Source organism: Paroedura picta, chromosome 8, assembly GCF_049243985.1.
Source record: "Paroedura picta isolate Pp20150507F chromosome 8, Ppicta_v3.0, whole genome shotgun sequence".
Classification (NCBI taxonomy): Eukaryota; Metazoa; Chordata; class Lepidosauria; order Squamata; family Gekkonidae; genus Paroedura; species Paroedura picta.
The window spans coordinates 28,328,528-28,340,245 of record NC_135376.1 but is presented as its reverse complement, the minus strand read 5'-3'; the positions used below and the strand labels follow the sequence as shown (position 1 = coordinate 28,340,245).

The following is an 11,718-nucleotide window of genomic DNA, read 5'->3' as shown; positions in this document are numbered from 1 at the left end:
GCCTGGAGATTTGCAGGATAGAGCCTGGGGAGGGTAAAGTTTGGGAAGGGGAAGGACCTCAGTAGGGTATAATGCCATAGAATCTACTCTCCAAAGCAGCCATGTTTTCCAGGGGAACTGATCTCTGTCATGTGGAGATCAATTATAATAGCAAGATATCTCCAGGTGCAATCTGGAGGTTGGCAGCTCTACTAGTGCAAGGCTCATACACACTTACAAATTCATGCAGATAGTGAGTCATACATCCGTTGAACTTAACTGGAGAATGGAATTGTGCCCACTGGTTTGCCCTTAGGGTACATATGACTAAACATCTTCACCAACCCACTGTCTCAATTGACCGGTGAAAGAAGAACAGGAGAACATAAGCCCTGTAACAATTTCTGCTTTCCTATAAGTAATATTTTTAAGCTGCTATATTCAATATAAAGATTAGCTTGTATATTCAGTCATCACTATATTTTATTTATCATACCTGGATTCTGGATCTTTGGATATCTCTCAGTGGATTTGGTATGTGAGTATGATCAAAGATTCAGCAAGAACTCAGAGAACCAATAGGGAAGAAATGAAACAGTATGGGTCTTACTTAGACTGCAACCAGGTGCTCTGCAACATTATATTTATTGAATCCATGGGTTCAGGAACACAGAGACACTGGAATTGTTGCAGCTCTTTATTGTTGAAGACACATGATACAAGTAGCACCAATAGTTCACTGAACCCCCCCCCCCCAACAAGCCCCACATTATATACAGTTATGAAACGACTCACAGTTGTAAGTGTTTGGTTACACAACAGTGTAAATTGAATGGATCCCTAGAGGATCCTGCCATGAACCAACCAAACAGGCTATGGCTATACCATTTGAATCCACTGGTTCCCATGGGGAAACCAGCTAGCCATTGGCCAATCAGAGGCCCAGGTGATGACCTAGAGTGTGGATCCCCTTGCCATCTGTAACCCCCCTAAAAAGATGGCTTAACAAGGACCCGATGGGTTCAAGCCTCTGTCTGGTTGGCCAAGACACCTGTCAGTTCAAGCCTGCCATCCCGGCTGGCTCACGTGTGTGCCATCCCTTATTGAGGCCCCTATAATGGGAGAGTTCAAATCGAAGAACGAACTACCTCTAAAGGAGCCTTCCCTGCCAAAAACCACCAGCTGCAACAAAGTATAAGCAATTATTGAACCTAGAATAATCATTAAACAATCATTAAACAATTATGTCATAGTCCCAATTATGTCATAGTCCCAAGATGTCATAGTCCCATTGTATACGGCACTGGTCAGACCACACCTGGAGTACTGTGTGCAGTTCTGGAGGCCTCACTTCAAGAAGGACATCGATAAAATTGAAAGGGTACAGAGGAGAGCGACGAAGATGATCTGGGGCCAAGGGACCAAGCCCTATGAAGATAGGTTGAGGGACTTGGGAATGTTCAGCCTGGAGAAAAGGAGGTTGAGAGGGGACATGATAGCCCTCTTTAAGTATTTGAAAGGTTGTCACTTGGAGGAGGGCAGGATGCTGTTTCTACTGGCTGCAGAGGAAAGGACACGCAGTAATGGGTTTAAACTTCAAGTACAACGATATAGGCTAGATATCAGGAAAAAGTTTTTCTCAGTCAGAGTAGTTCAGCAGTGGAATAGGCTGCCTAAGGAGGTGGTGAGCTCCCCCTCACTGGCAGTCTTCAAACAAAGGTTGGATACTCACTTTTCTTGGATGCTTTAGGATGCTTAGGGCTAATCCTGCGTTGAGCAGGGGGTTGGACTAGATGGCCTGTATGGCCCCTTCCAACCCTATGATTCTATGATTCTATGATTCTATGAATTAACTGCATTCTAAGTAACAACCTCCAAACATAATAATATAGGATGGGTGGTTTTGTGGAAAGCTTCCCAAAGCAGCATTAAGGAGGAAAGAAGCCAAGCACATGTGTACCACCTTTTTAAAAGGCGTCCACCGATGCCCACTCTTCCCCTGCCTGCCAACAGCATCACATTCCTTGGTGAGCCTCATTTCCGAGGTCCGTCAAATGGCATGTTGGGGTGATGTAGTATTTACCTGCAGGCTTGCAATTAAAATATAGGAACTACAAATTCCACTGCAGCAGCCAGGCGGCCTTCAGGTATTCTGTGGGCATATTCCCAAAAAAGTGTTTTTAGGATGGCCATGTTCAAGTGTTGCCATCTAATAGCTTCGTCAGAGATATAAGAGATCTGTAATCCCTCCCATCCCATAAACGTTCCAGTGATTAATTAACTTCATAAAGCTGTAATCTTACTGTGATATTTTTATTGTACCAAGCTTGCCATTTAAAAATGTGTTATTTTGAACTATGTGTTCTTCTTTACGCAGAAGTGTTCAGAACAAAGAAAAAATAAAATTACCTGCTATTACAAGTTGTTCTTACACAGTCTGATTGTTAGTTATCTTGATGAGCCTACATTTTTAAAAAAGGGAGAAAAGCTGTCACTGACTTTGTAAATTGGTTAACAGAAGGTGTAATTCAGAGGTTTTGGGTCACCAAGGCCTTCCATAGAAACTGTAGTGTGCACCACCAAACATTCTCTGCAAAAGGCAGGCAACAAATATTGTAATAAACAAAATCAAAAAACATTTATTTTTCTATAGAAAATATACATTTAACAAGGCTAGAATATGTTCATAAAGCCATTTTTAGATTGTGCAAATATTAAGCGTTTAATTTTCAGTATTGCTTTCTCTGCTTCTCCTTCCTAAATTAATTACATGGGCTATGCCATCCAATCAAGAACCATGCACTGAATGGGACGGCATAACAGTTTTGTTGCCTGTACGATTTGCTTTCTCATGTCACTAATTTAGACTAATTGAGAATGAGAAAAATGGAAATATGTAAATAAAGAAATAAAAAATGTTCACAGGAAGTGTTCAAAACATGCTCAACCATTTGACATTGCTAAAAAATATTGGGGGGAGGGGAAGATTCAAATAGAAATTATATTAGTTTTAAATGTTGCTGGATACCCTCCCTCTGGTGCCATGGTGCCATGGTGCATCCCGCTGCAATGCATGCTCACCCTGAATACTATGGCTCACTGGCCTGTATTTAGAATCCAAGGTAGTCCCATTGTGAGGTGGCTGGGTACAGTGTCAGCCCTTTTTCTGATTTACTTACCTACTGACTCCCCTATTATTTCCTTACCTCTATGATCTGTGGTAAACCTGGCAACATTTCAGCTCGATTTACATCCTCAGGATTCAAATTTGAATTGTAGATTTTAAATCTTTTAAAGCTTTTAAAGCTTTTAAAACCTAAATTATCTAATGTACATGTGATTGTTTTAACCTGTATCCACTGTATTGGATTGTTTTTGAGACTTGATGTTACCTACCCTGAGCCATTCAGAGAAGGGCAGGTTATTAAAACAAAATAATTTTATTATTATTAAGCTGTCACATGAGGTTATCGTACTTTGATCACATTATGAGAAGACTGGAAAATTATGAGAATCACTGGAAAATACATTAACGTTAGGAATTCTTGAAGGCACCATGAAAAGATGGTGGCACCAACTTGAGATGGAGTGACTCAGTTAAGGACGCCATGGACCCCCTGTTTGAATTAAACCCTCCTCCTCCCGTAATATCCTGGATGTAGCAAGCTATGTGGCAGAGTCATGTGATAAATAATGCGACAGGGTCTGGAGCAAAGGATGCCAGTTTGTTGTCTTACATAGTTTAAGCAATTTATTATAGGTTGGTTTTAAATTGATTATTTATTTTATTTATTTGTTGTATTTAAATACCGCCCTCCCCTTAGGGGAAGGCAGTATATATGCTGAGAGGGGCAGGCTTATAAATCTAATAAATAAATCATAAAAATCTGAGCAAGAATTATAGGATGTTTTAGAGGTCATTAAGATCACTATGAGCTTCTTGTGGCACAGAGTGGTAAGGCAGCAGAAATGCTGTCTGAAGTTATCTGCCCATGAGGCTGGGAGTTCAATCCCAGCAGCCGGCTCAAGGTTGACTCAGCCTTCCATCCTTCCGAAGTCGGTAAAATGAGTTCCCAGCTTGCTGGGGGGTAAACAGTAATGACTGGGGAAGGCACTGGCAAACCACCCTGTATTGAGTCTGCCATGAAAACGCTAGAGGGCTTCACCCCAAGGGTCAGACATGACCCAGTGCTTGCACAGGGGATACCTTTACCTTTACTTTAAGGTCACTGTAAGTCTGAAGTGACTTAACTGCATTTAACACACATGCAGCATTCTGCATGTAAATATAAGCTATGTTTTTAATGAGCCTTATGACTTACATATGTGAACTAGGCAAATTCACTCCACAGTGAATTTTTTTTAGCTAAACGGATGAGTATTCCATGATTCAGTCTTGCTTGTGACTTAATTCACAACAGCCTTTCTGCAATGAAAATGAGAATCTGTTGTCCCTACATAACGCTAAATAAGTAATATTTTTAAGACTTCATTTCAACCCGTAGACCAAGTTTTGCCTTTGCCCGGATAACAATATATCACAAAACATTATATGCAAAATAATTGTTCAACTAAAAGAGAAACAGGATTTGCAGAAATCACAGCAAAAATTGGCTGGTGCTGCAAACTGGAATTTACAGATGGTAAAATACAGTTTCACATTAATTAAAGCTATTAATTTTTCAAAATTCATAATTAATCCATTTCATAGCAGAACCTCCAATTACAATTCAATTACATGTTCTGCAGTGTTATGGATCTGAAGAACTGTTGCCAAGGAGCTGCTGCCTTATACTATTAATCAGTGTGGTATATTGATTGCACTAGGATTTGTGAGGCCTGTATTCAAAGCCCCACTCTGTTATGGAGCTCACTAGGAAACCTGGGGCCAGTCTTATAATTGTACCCCAAGATTTCCCCAATACTGGCTTCTTTGACTGTTTGCAAAGCACCTTATTTGGAATGGGCTATGGCTCAATGGAAGAGTCTTTGCTTTGAACATAGAAAGTCTTGAGTTCAATTCGTGGCATCTCCAGTTAAAAGGGCTAGGTGGCAGGTTACCTGAAAGACTTCTACCTAAGAGCTGCTGCCACTCTTAGCTATCGCCTGTTTCATTTATAAGGCAGCTTCATATGTGACAATGTGTGGACAATTTATGCATTTGGCAAAAATGGCATGGAAATTATTTTCCTGGGTTATACTACTTCATAGTGGATGGTGCAGTGTGCTCAGCTGTTTAAAGCCCTATCTAACATGGTGTCATGTGGAACTTTTGACTTCTGGATTACATTAGATTGTTTACTCCTTCAGTATTTGGAGTGCTAACATGGGAACTGGATTTTGGATCCTTGGAGTAACTTATTCTTTGCATGGTCTTTTGGTGTTGAATATGCTTGAAACTGCCAATGCTCCTCTCCAGATATTTATCCAATATTCCTCAACAGATTTTATCATTTTCCTTCTGTCCAGATCACAGTACTGTGTAACACACTTATTAAAAGCAAACTTTAAAAAGAAAGGTTTCCAAGGGGTCTTCAGCACAGCTTCCAGCACTGATCTTAAAATTAGTTACTGCCATTAAAGAGTTAACTTCCACAGAACATAAAACTGCAACTACTATCAATTCTGAACCCGCCCAAACACTCAGATGTGCAACAGTGCCACCCACTGGTAGGGATGGCTATATATTTCTTGAATCCCGGCTTCACTTTAGAAAGGCACTTATTCTGTAAACCACAAAGCTTCTGTTCCAGTTCTAAGTTCATAAGCCAAGTTGATAACTGAAGCTGGGAGTTCAGAGTATCTTGCCAGGTCCAAAGTTGCTGTCATGGGTACATTGTCTTTTGCCTGTTGTGTCATATCAGAGTCCTCAGAGTTTCCTGGCAATTCCTCCTCAAAGACTAGATGTCCTTCAGAAGTTATAGCGACTTGTTGTGACATATCAACTATGTTTACCTCCACTGGACTACCTTGAACATGTTGTTCATCTATTTCCATAGATTCTCTTCTTTATCTCTCAATGAATTGGCGTGCCAGGTCTCTGAGTATGACAAAGGGGTGAGAGTAGCTTTTCTTTATCAGCAAGGCTGGGTTGCTCAGTTTCTTAACAACTATATAAGGCCCCCCTCTAAAGGCATACATTTTGGATTTTTTTCAGTCTTTTTTTTCAATTGCAATCCCACATTTTCTCCCTTCCCTGGGCTGGAATATATTTCATCTTGGCCCTAGCATCTTGTTTTTAATATTCATGTTTCCGCCTCATGTGAGCTTCTCCTTTTGCAAAAGCTGTGACTAGATAATTAACATAGGTTTTTTGTTGAGCTGAATCACCTTCCTGTGCAGGTGTTGTAAGCATTCTGTGATCTTGCTGCCTCAAAAGTAAATCGCATGGGAGAAAAGGCTAGCAAAGTCCAAAAATAATTTTACCAGGCAAGTACTGGACTGTGGTCTAAGCAAACACAGTGAATGGAACTTTTGAGTCCCAGTCCTTCTGGTCTTCTCTTACCGGAATACAATGCACTTGGTTCAATGCATGGTTCATCATTTCCACTTCCCTAATATTTGCATGGTAAGTCTGCAAGTGTTATCACAATTCATGCAGCAACTGTGATTTAAATCTTTCCTACTTATGTCATGAGTTAGGGTTGCCAGCTCACAGCCACGGACCCTTGGGAGACGGGGCTGGTATACTGGTGGGCACTGGTGGGAACAATACCCTATATCAGGAGACCTGGCATCCCTATCTGTCACACTCTCTGTTCGTTTCTTTTCAAAGTAGTTCATCTGCCATGTACTTCAAGCCATTAGGGCTTTAAAGGTAAGAACCAGCACTTGGAATTGCACCTAGAAACAAATGGGCTGCCAGTCTGTATCCATGATAGCATGCCTGTTGCACGTAGGATGCATGGAGGTTTCCAGACGATTTTCGAAGGGAAAGGGGATTATTGTCATTTAACTTGACTGTAATCAGTGCATGGATCACTGTGGTCAGTTAATGTTTTTTGAGGAATGGCTGAAGCTCATGTAGCAGCTGAAACTAATAAAAGGCAGTGCATGTCACAGAGGAGATCCAACTGTAGGTCATGATTCAGCAGAACCTCCAAACTATGGGGTGGAACCTTTTCCTTCAAGGGAACTGCAACTACCTCTGCAGCAGGTGACTCCTCAGTCCCTAGCATCTTTGTCATTGACCATCGGCACCTTAGTTCTGTCTGGATTCAGCTTCAGTTTATTGGCTCTCATCCACCCCATCTTCATCCTGGCTTTTTAACTAACAGATTGATCTTTTAATACTATTTTAGACTGGAGTCTCATTTTAAGCTGTCTGTGGTCTGTTTTTATGGTCTGCTGGGTTTGGTTTCTAAAGCAGGATTTTAATCAACATCTTTTAATGTGCTGTTTTCATTATTACTGTTTATTTTATAAGCTGCCTCAGGCAAGTTCCTGGAGAAGGGGCATATGAGCCTCTTGTGGCGCAGAGTGGTAAGGCAGCCGTCTGACAGCTTTGCCCATAAGGCTGGGAGTTCAATCCCAGCAGCCGGCTCAAGGTTGACTCAGCCTTCCATCCTTCCGAGGTCGGTAAAATGAGTACCCAGCTTGCTGGGGGGTAAACGGTAATGACTGGGGAAGGCACTGGCAAACCACCCCGTATTGAGTCTGCCAAGAAAACGCTAGAGGGCGTCACCCCAAGGGTCAGACATGACTCGGTGCTTGCACAGGGGATACCTTTACCTTTACCTTTACCTTAAACAAACAAGAATAGTGCTTTGTGATTGCTACACTTTCTCAGGTTCCAGTTCTCCAATAACTTGCTTCTGTAATACTGACAGAGCTGAAGGGGGAACAAAGAAACAACTGAAATGAACCATTTTATTAGTAGTTTTCAACAAGCCTGGTGTGTGGTTCCTTCAAGCCTATAAACCCCTCATAATGCCAGGTGGTACCCTGAGCTCAAGCATTGCCCTCACTGAAGAGTTATCAGTCCCCAAAACCTCAGTTATAAAACTATTGTTGTTATGTGCGAAGTTGTGTCCTACCCATCTCAACTCCATAGACAACGATCCTCCAGGCCTTCCTGTCCTCCACCATTCCCCGGAGTCCATTTAAGTTTGCACCTACTGCTTCAGTGACTCCATCCAGCCACCTCATTCTCTGTCGTCCCCTTCTTCCTTTGCCCTCAATCACTCCCAGTATTAGGCTCTTCTCCAGGGAGTCCTTCCTTCTCATGAGGTGGCCAAAGTATTTGAGTTTCATCTTCAGGATCTGGCCTTCTAAGGAGTAGTCGGGGCTGATCTCCTCTAGGACTGACTGGTTTGTTCACCTTGCAGTCCAAGGGACTGGCAAGAGTCTTCTCCAGCACCAGAGTTCAAAGCCTTAATTCTTTGACACTTGGCCTTCCTTATGGTCCAACTTTCACAGCCATACATTGCAAGTGGGAAGACCATAGCCTTGTCTAGACGCACTTTTGTTGGCAGGATGATGTCTCTGCTTTTTAGGATGCTGTCTAGATTTGCCATTAGAGTGTTATCATCTGCATATCTGAGGTTGTTGATATCTCTCCCTTTAATCTTGATCCCAACTCTATGGATATTAAAAAGAAACAAAAGATTTTTGCAGGGTGTGAAATTTTAGGCCCTAGTTTCTAGTTCTGGTGATGGTGTCACATAATTTACTTTAGTTTTTTATTTTGTTCTTCCTCTAAGGAACTCAGGAGTATGTATATGTGCATAAGTACTTTTGATTAGGCTGACTGGGACTTCCTGGACTGGTCAGTATTCACAGTGGTGTGGTGAGATAATTTTTGTTTTAGTTACATAATTTATAATCTACCTTTTTTACTGAAATGCATGGCAGATTACATAGAGTCAGTCAATGCAATCAACAGGACTGGATGTTTAATAAATAATGAAATAAGATTTGGGTTGCTGAACCAACCAGAAATCCTTTTAAAAATAGACTTGAAGCAAAGCATGTGTTAATAGGGCACATTAAATTATGCAAGATTCAATGGTGGGATACAATTTACAGCAAGTCATAAACAGTAGTATAGACCACAGTCTTGAATAATTTGTCCAAGTCACATTATTTCAATAATTTTGTCATCCATGTGTATCATTTTGTAGAATGCAACCCTATTCCAGATCAAGTTCATGGCTTTGTTTATACCTTTCAAGGGCCTGGGCTCTGCATATCTATGAGACTGCCTCTCCCAGTACACCCCCAGAAGAACCTTAAGATTCAAAAACCAAAATGTCGGTTGTCAGCGACACAAATGAATTTCATCTGGTCTCAACAATGACCAGAGCCTTTTTGGCTATGGCCCCAGCTTGGTGGAACAAGCTGCCAATTGAGATCCAGGCCCCAATGGAACTGCCTAAGTTCCACAGTATCTGTAAAATGGCATTCTTCCACTAGGCTTATGGCTGAGGCCAGAGCAAGTTAATACAGTCAATAAAATCTATGGGTCTCCCTCCATTCATCTCCAGCATTCTCCCACCACAAATGGAAAGATAAATTCAAAGGGAAAATTGGAGCACTACCAGGTTTTATTTAGGTTTTAATAGTACATACGTATAAATGTTGAGTGATGTGAACCATCCCAAGCCTGCTTTCAGGGAGGGGTGGCCTATGAAACCAATAAATAAATAGGCAGTTATCTGGCCATTACTAAAAACCTACAGAAAAATGATGTAGTGTCAGCGGTATATAGATAATACACAGTTTGTAGAATCATAGAGTTGGAAGGGGCCTCCAGGTTCATGTAGTCCAACCCTCTGCACAATGCAGGAACTCGCAACAACCTGCCTACCCACAGTGACCCCATTTTCATGCCCAAGTGATCCCTCACCCACCAAAAATCTCCAGAATCCAGCCTGGCCTGGAGGAAATTCCCCTATCATCCCATAGTGGTGACCAGCAATCCCCTGGGTATGCAAGGAAGGGCCACAAGAGACAAACACTGGCACATCCCTTCCTGCCCACCCACTCACAATCTGCCTAAGTTCATAGAATCAGCATCTCTGTCAGATGACTATCTAGCCTCTGCTTATAAACTTCCAAAGGAAGAGAACCCACCACCTCCCAAGGAAGCTTATTCCACTGAGTAACCGCTCTAACTGTCAGGAACTTCTTCCAGATGTTTAGTCAAAAATTCTTTTGAATTAATTTCAAATAATGCTCCTAGTAGATCTCCCTATAACAATGAAACCCAATAAAACCCACCCTTGGCAGCGATAAATAAAACTCTCCCCCAACTCTACAGGCTTCACTGCAGTGCCTAAAACATCAGTAGGTGTAGCCTTATGATCTGGCTGGTATTATTTATGCATGCCATAAAAAGCCACCCTGGAACCAGCATAAAGGAAAAAGTTGTAGCAAAGCAAGTTTACAATACTGTAAGGAAACAACACAGAAAATGTGTACTCGCTGCCATGACGGGTGAGTGCCATGCATCAAAAATACTAATGAGTTTTTGTGGTGAAACCTGTACCACATGCGGAATAACAAAAAAACTCTTTTTTTTTGCCGATTATTTTCAAGGTTTCCTGCCATGTATAATAGCCCCAAATCTCCTGGTGGTATGGTAGGGGGTCTAAGGCACTGCCTGGATGCTGGAATTAAATGGCTAAGAATGAACAAATTGAAACGAAATCCTGGAAAGACAGAAGTAACGCTGGTTGGGAAGGTGAAAATCTTGAAGGACATTATGCTCCCCATTTTCAAGAGGAATTTGGAATTACTCACTGTCTCATCTTTTGATATCCCTTCAGAATGCCCAATGGCCATGTAGACTCAAAGCCTGATATGGTTCCTAACTTTTATCTATACTTGCTACAGCTTTGGCACAGAAGCTAGTTTTATCTGCCTTGAATGCGCACAGATAACATCATTCATAGGTTTATTCTGCCTACACTGTCAGTCCGCATCATATTAAAGGAAATCTGTGATCATCTTCAGGATACTCCTGAGCACAAGGTAAAATGATTTGACAATGCTATGATGACAATAAATAAGGATGATTCCTCTTGGGGCTGGCAGCGCTCTGGAATTGGTTGTTATCCTGGCTTTTTAAAGAAAAGAAATCAGTGGCAGCCTGACTCTCACTAGGAATGTAGAACACATACCTGGGGCTCTGGGGCTCCTTGTTCCCCCCTCTCCCCTCTCTCACATATACACACATGCTCTTCCCCCCATTCCCCCTACCCTCACCCTGCCCCTTACCTCTCACTTGCCTGACCTCCTCCCTGGTCCCTCCCTCTTCCCTCTCATCCCCTACCCAGACTTCTTCCTCTCTCCCACCAGGCTCACTCTGTCCTCTACCCCAGACTCCTTTTTCCCTCCCAGACTCCCCCACCCAGACTCCCTCCCACCCCCTCACCAGAGTCCTTCCTCCCTCCCCCTCCTCCCTCCCCCCTCCCCCTCTCCTTACCCTTGCAGTTGTACTGGCCTGGCTGCCTCCTGTACTCCACGAGCATCCCAATGCCTTGGGCAGAGCAGTACTGGCTTGGCCATCTCCTGCATTCCTTGCATGTCCAGTCACCTCCCATGCCTCCCTGCAGCTGGCCCAGCCTCTTCTGGCTCATTCTCTGGGGTGGGACGATGGACATCACATCTGTTCCCATTTCCATCCCAGGGAGCGAGCCAGAAAATGTGTTCCATATCCATAAATGTTATTATTTCTGTGGAAAAAGTTTTGAGCATAACAGTGAAAGAGGGATTAATACTATTGATATAGAATTT

The 11,718-nt window shown here is 42.3% G+C and overlaps 1 long non-coding RNA gene across 2 annotated transcripts; it reads right to left on the bottom strand.

Moving 5' to 3' along the window:
- Positions 1 to 819: 819 nt before the first annotated feature.
- Positions 820 to 11,490, bottom strand: LOC143842603 (uncharacterized). 2 transcript variants are annotated; one of them, XR_013233214.1, is made up of 3 exons: positions 11,408 to 11,490; positions 2,389 to 2,441; positions 820 to 1,538 (listed from the first exon to the last, which is right to left on the bottom strand). It is a non-coding gene; the product is annotated as an uncharacterized LOC143842603 (long non-coding RNA). The 2 variants fall into 2 exon arrangements; XR_013233215.1 differs by lacking the exon at positions 11,408 to 11,490 and adding an exon at positions 7,723 to 8,039.
- Positions 11,491 to 11,718: the final 228 nt, after the last annotated feature.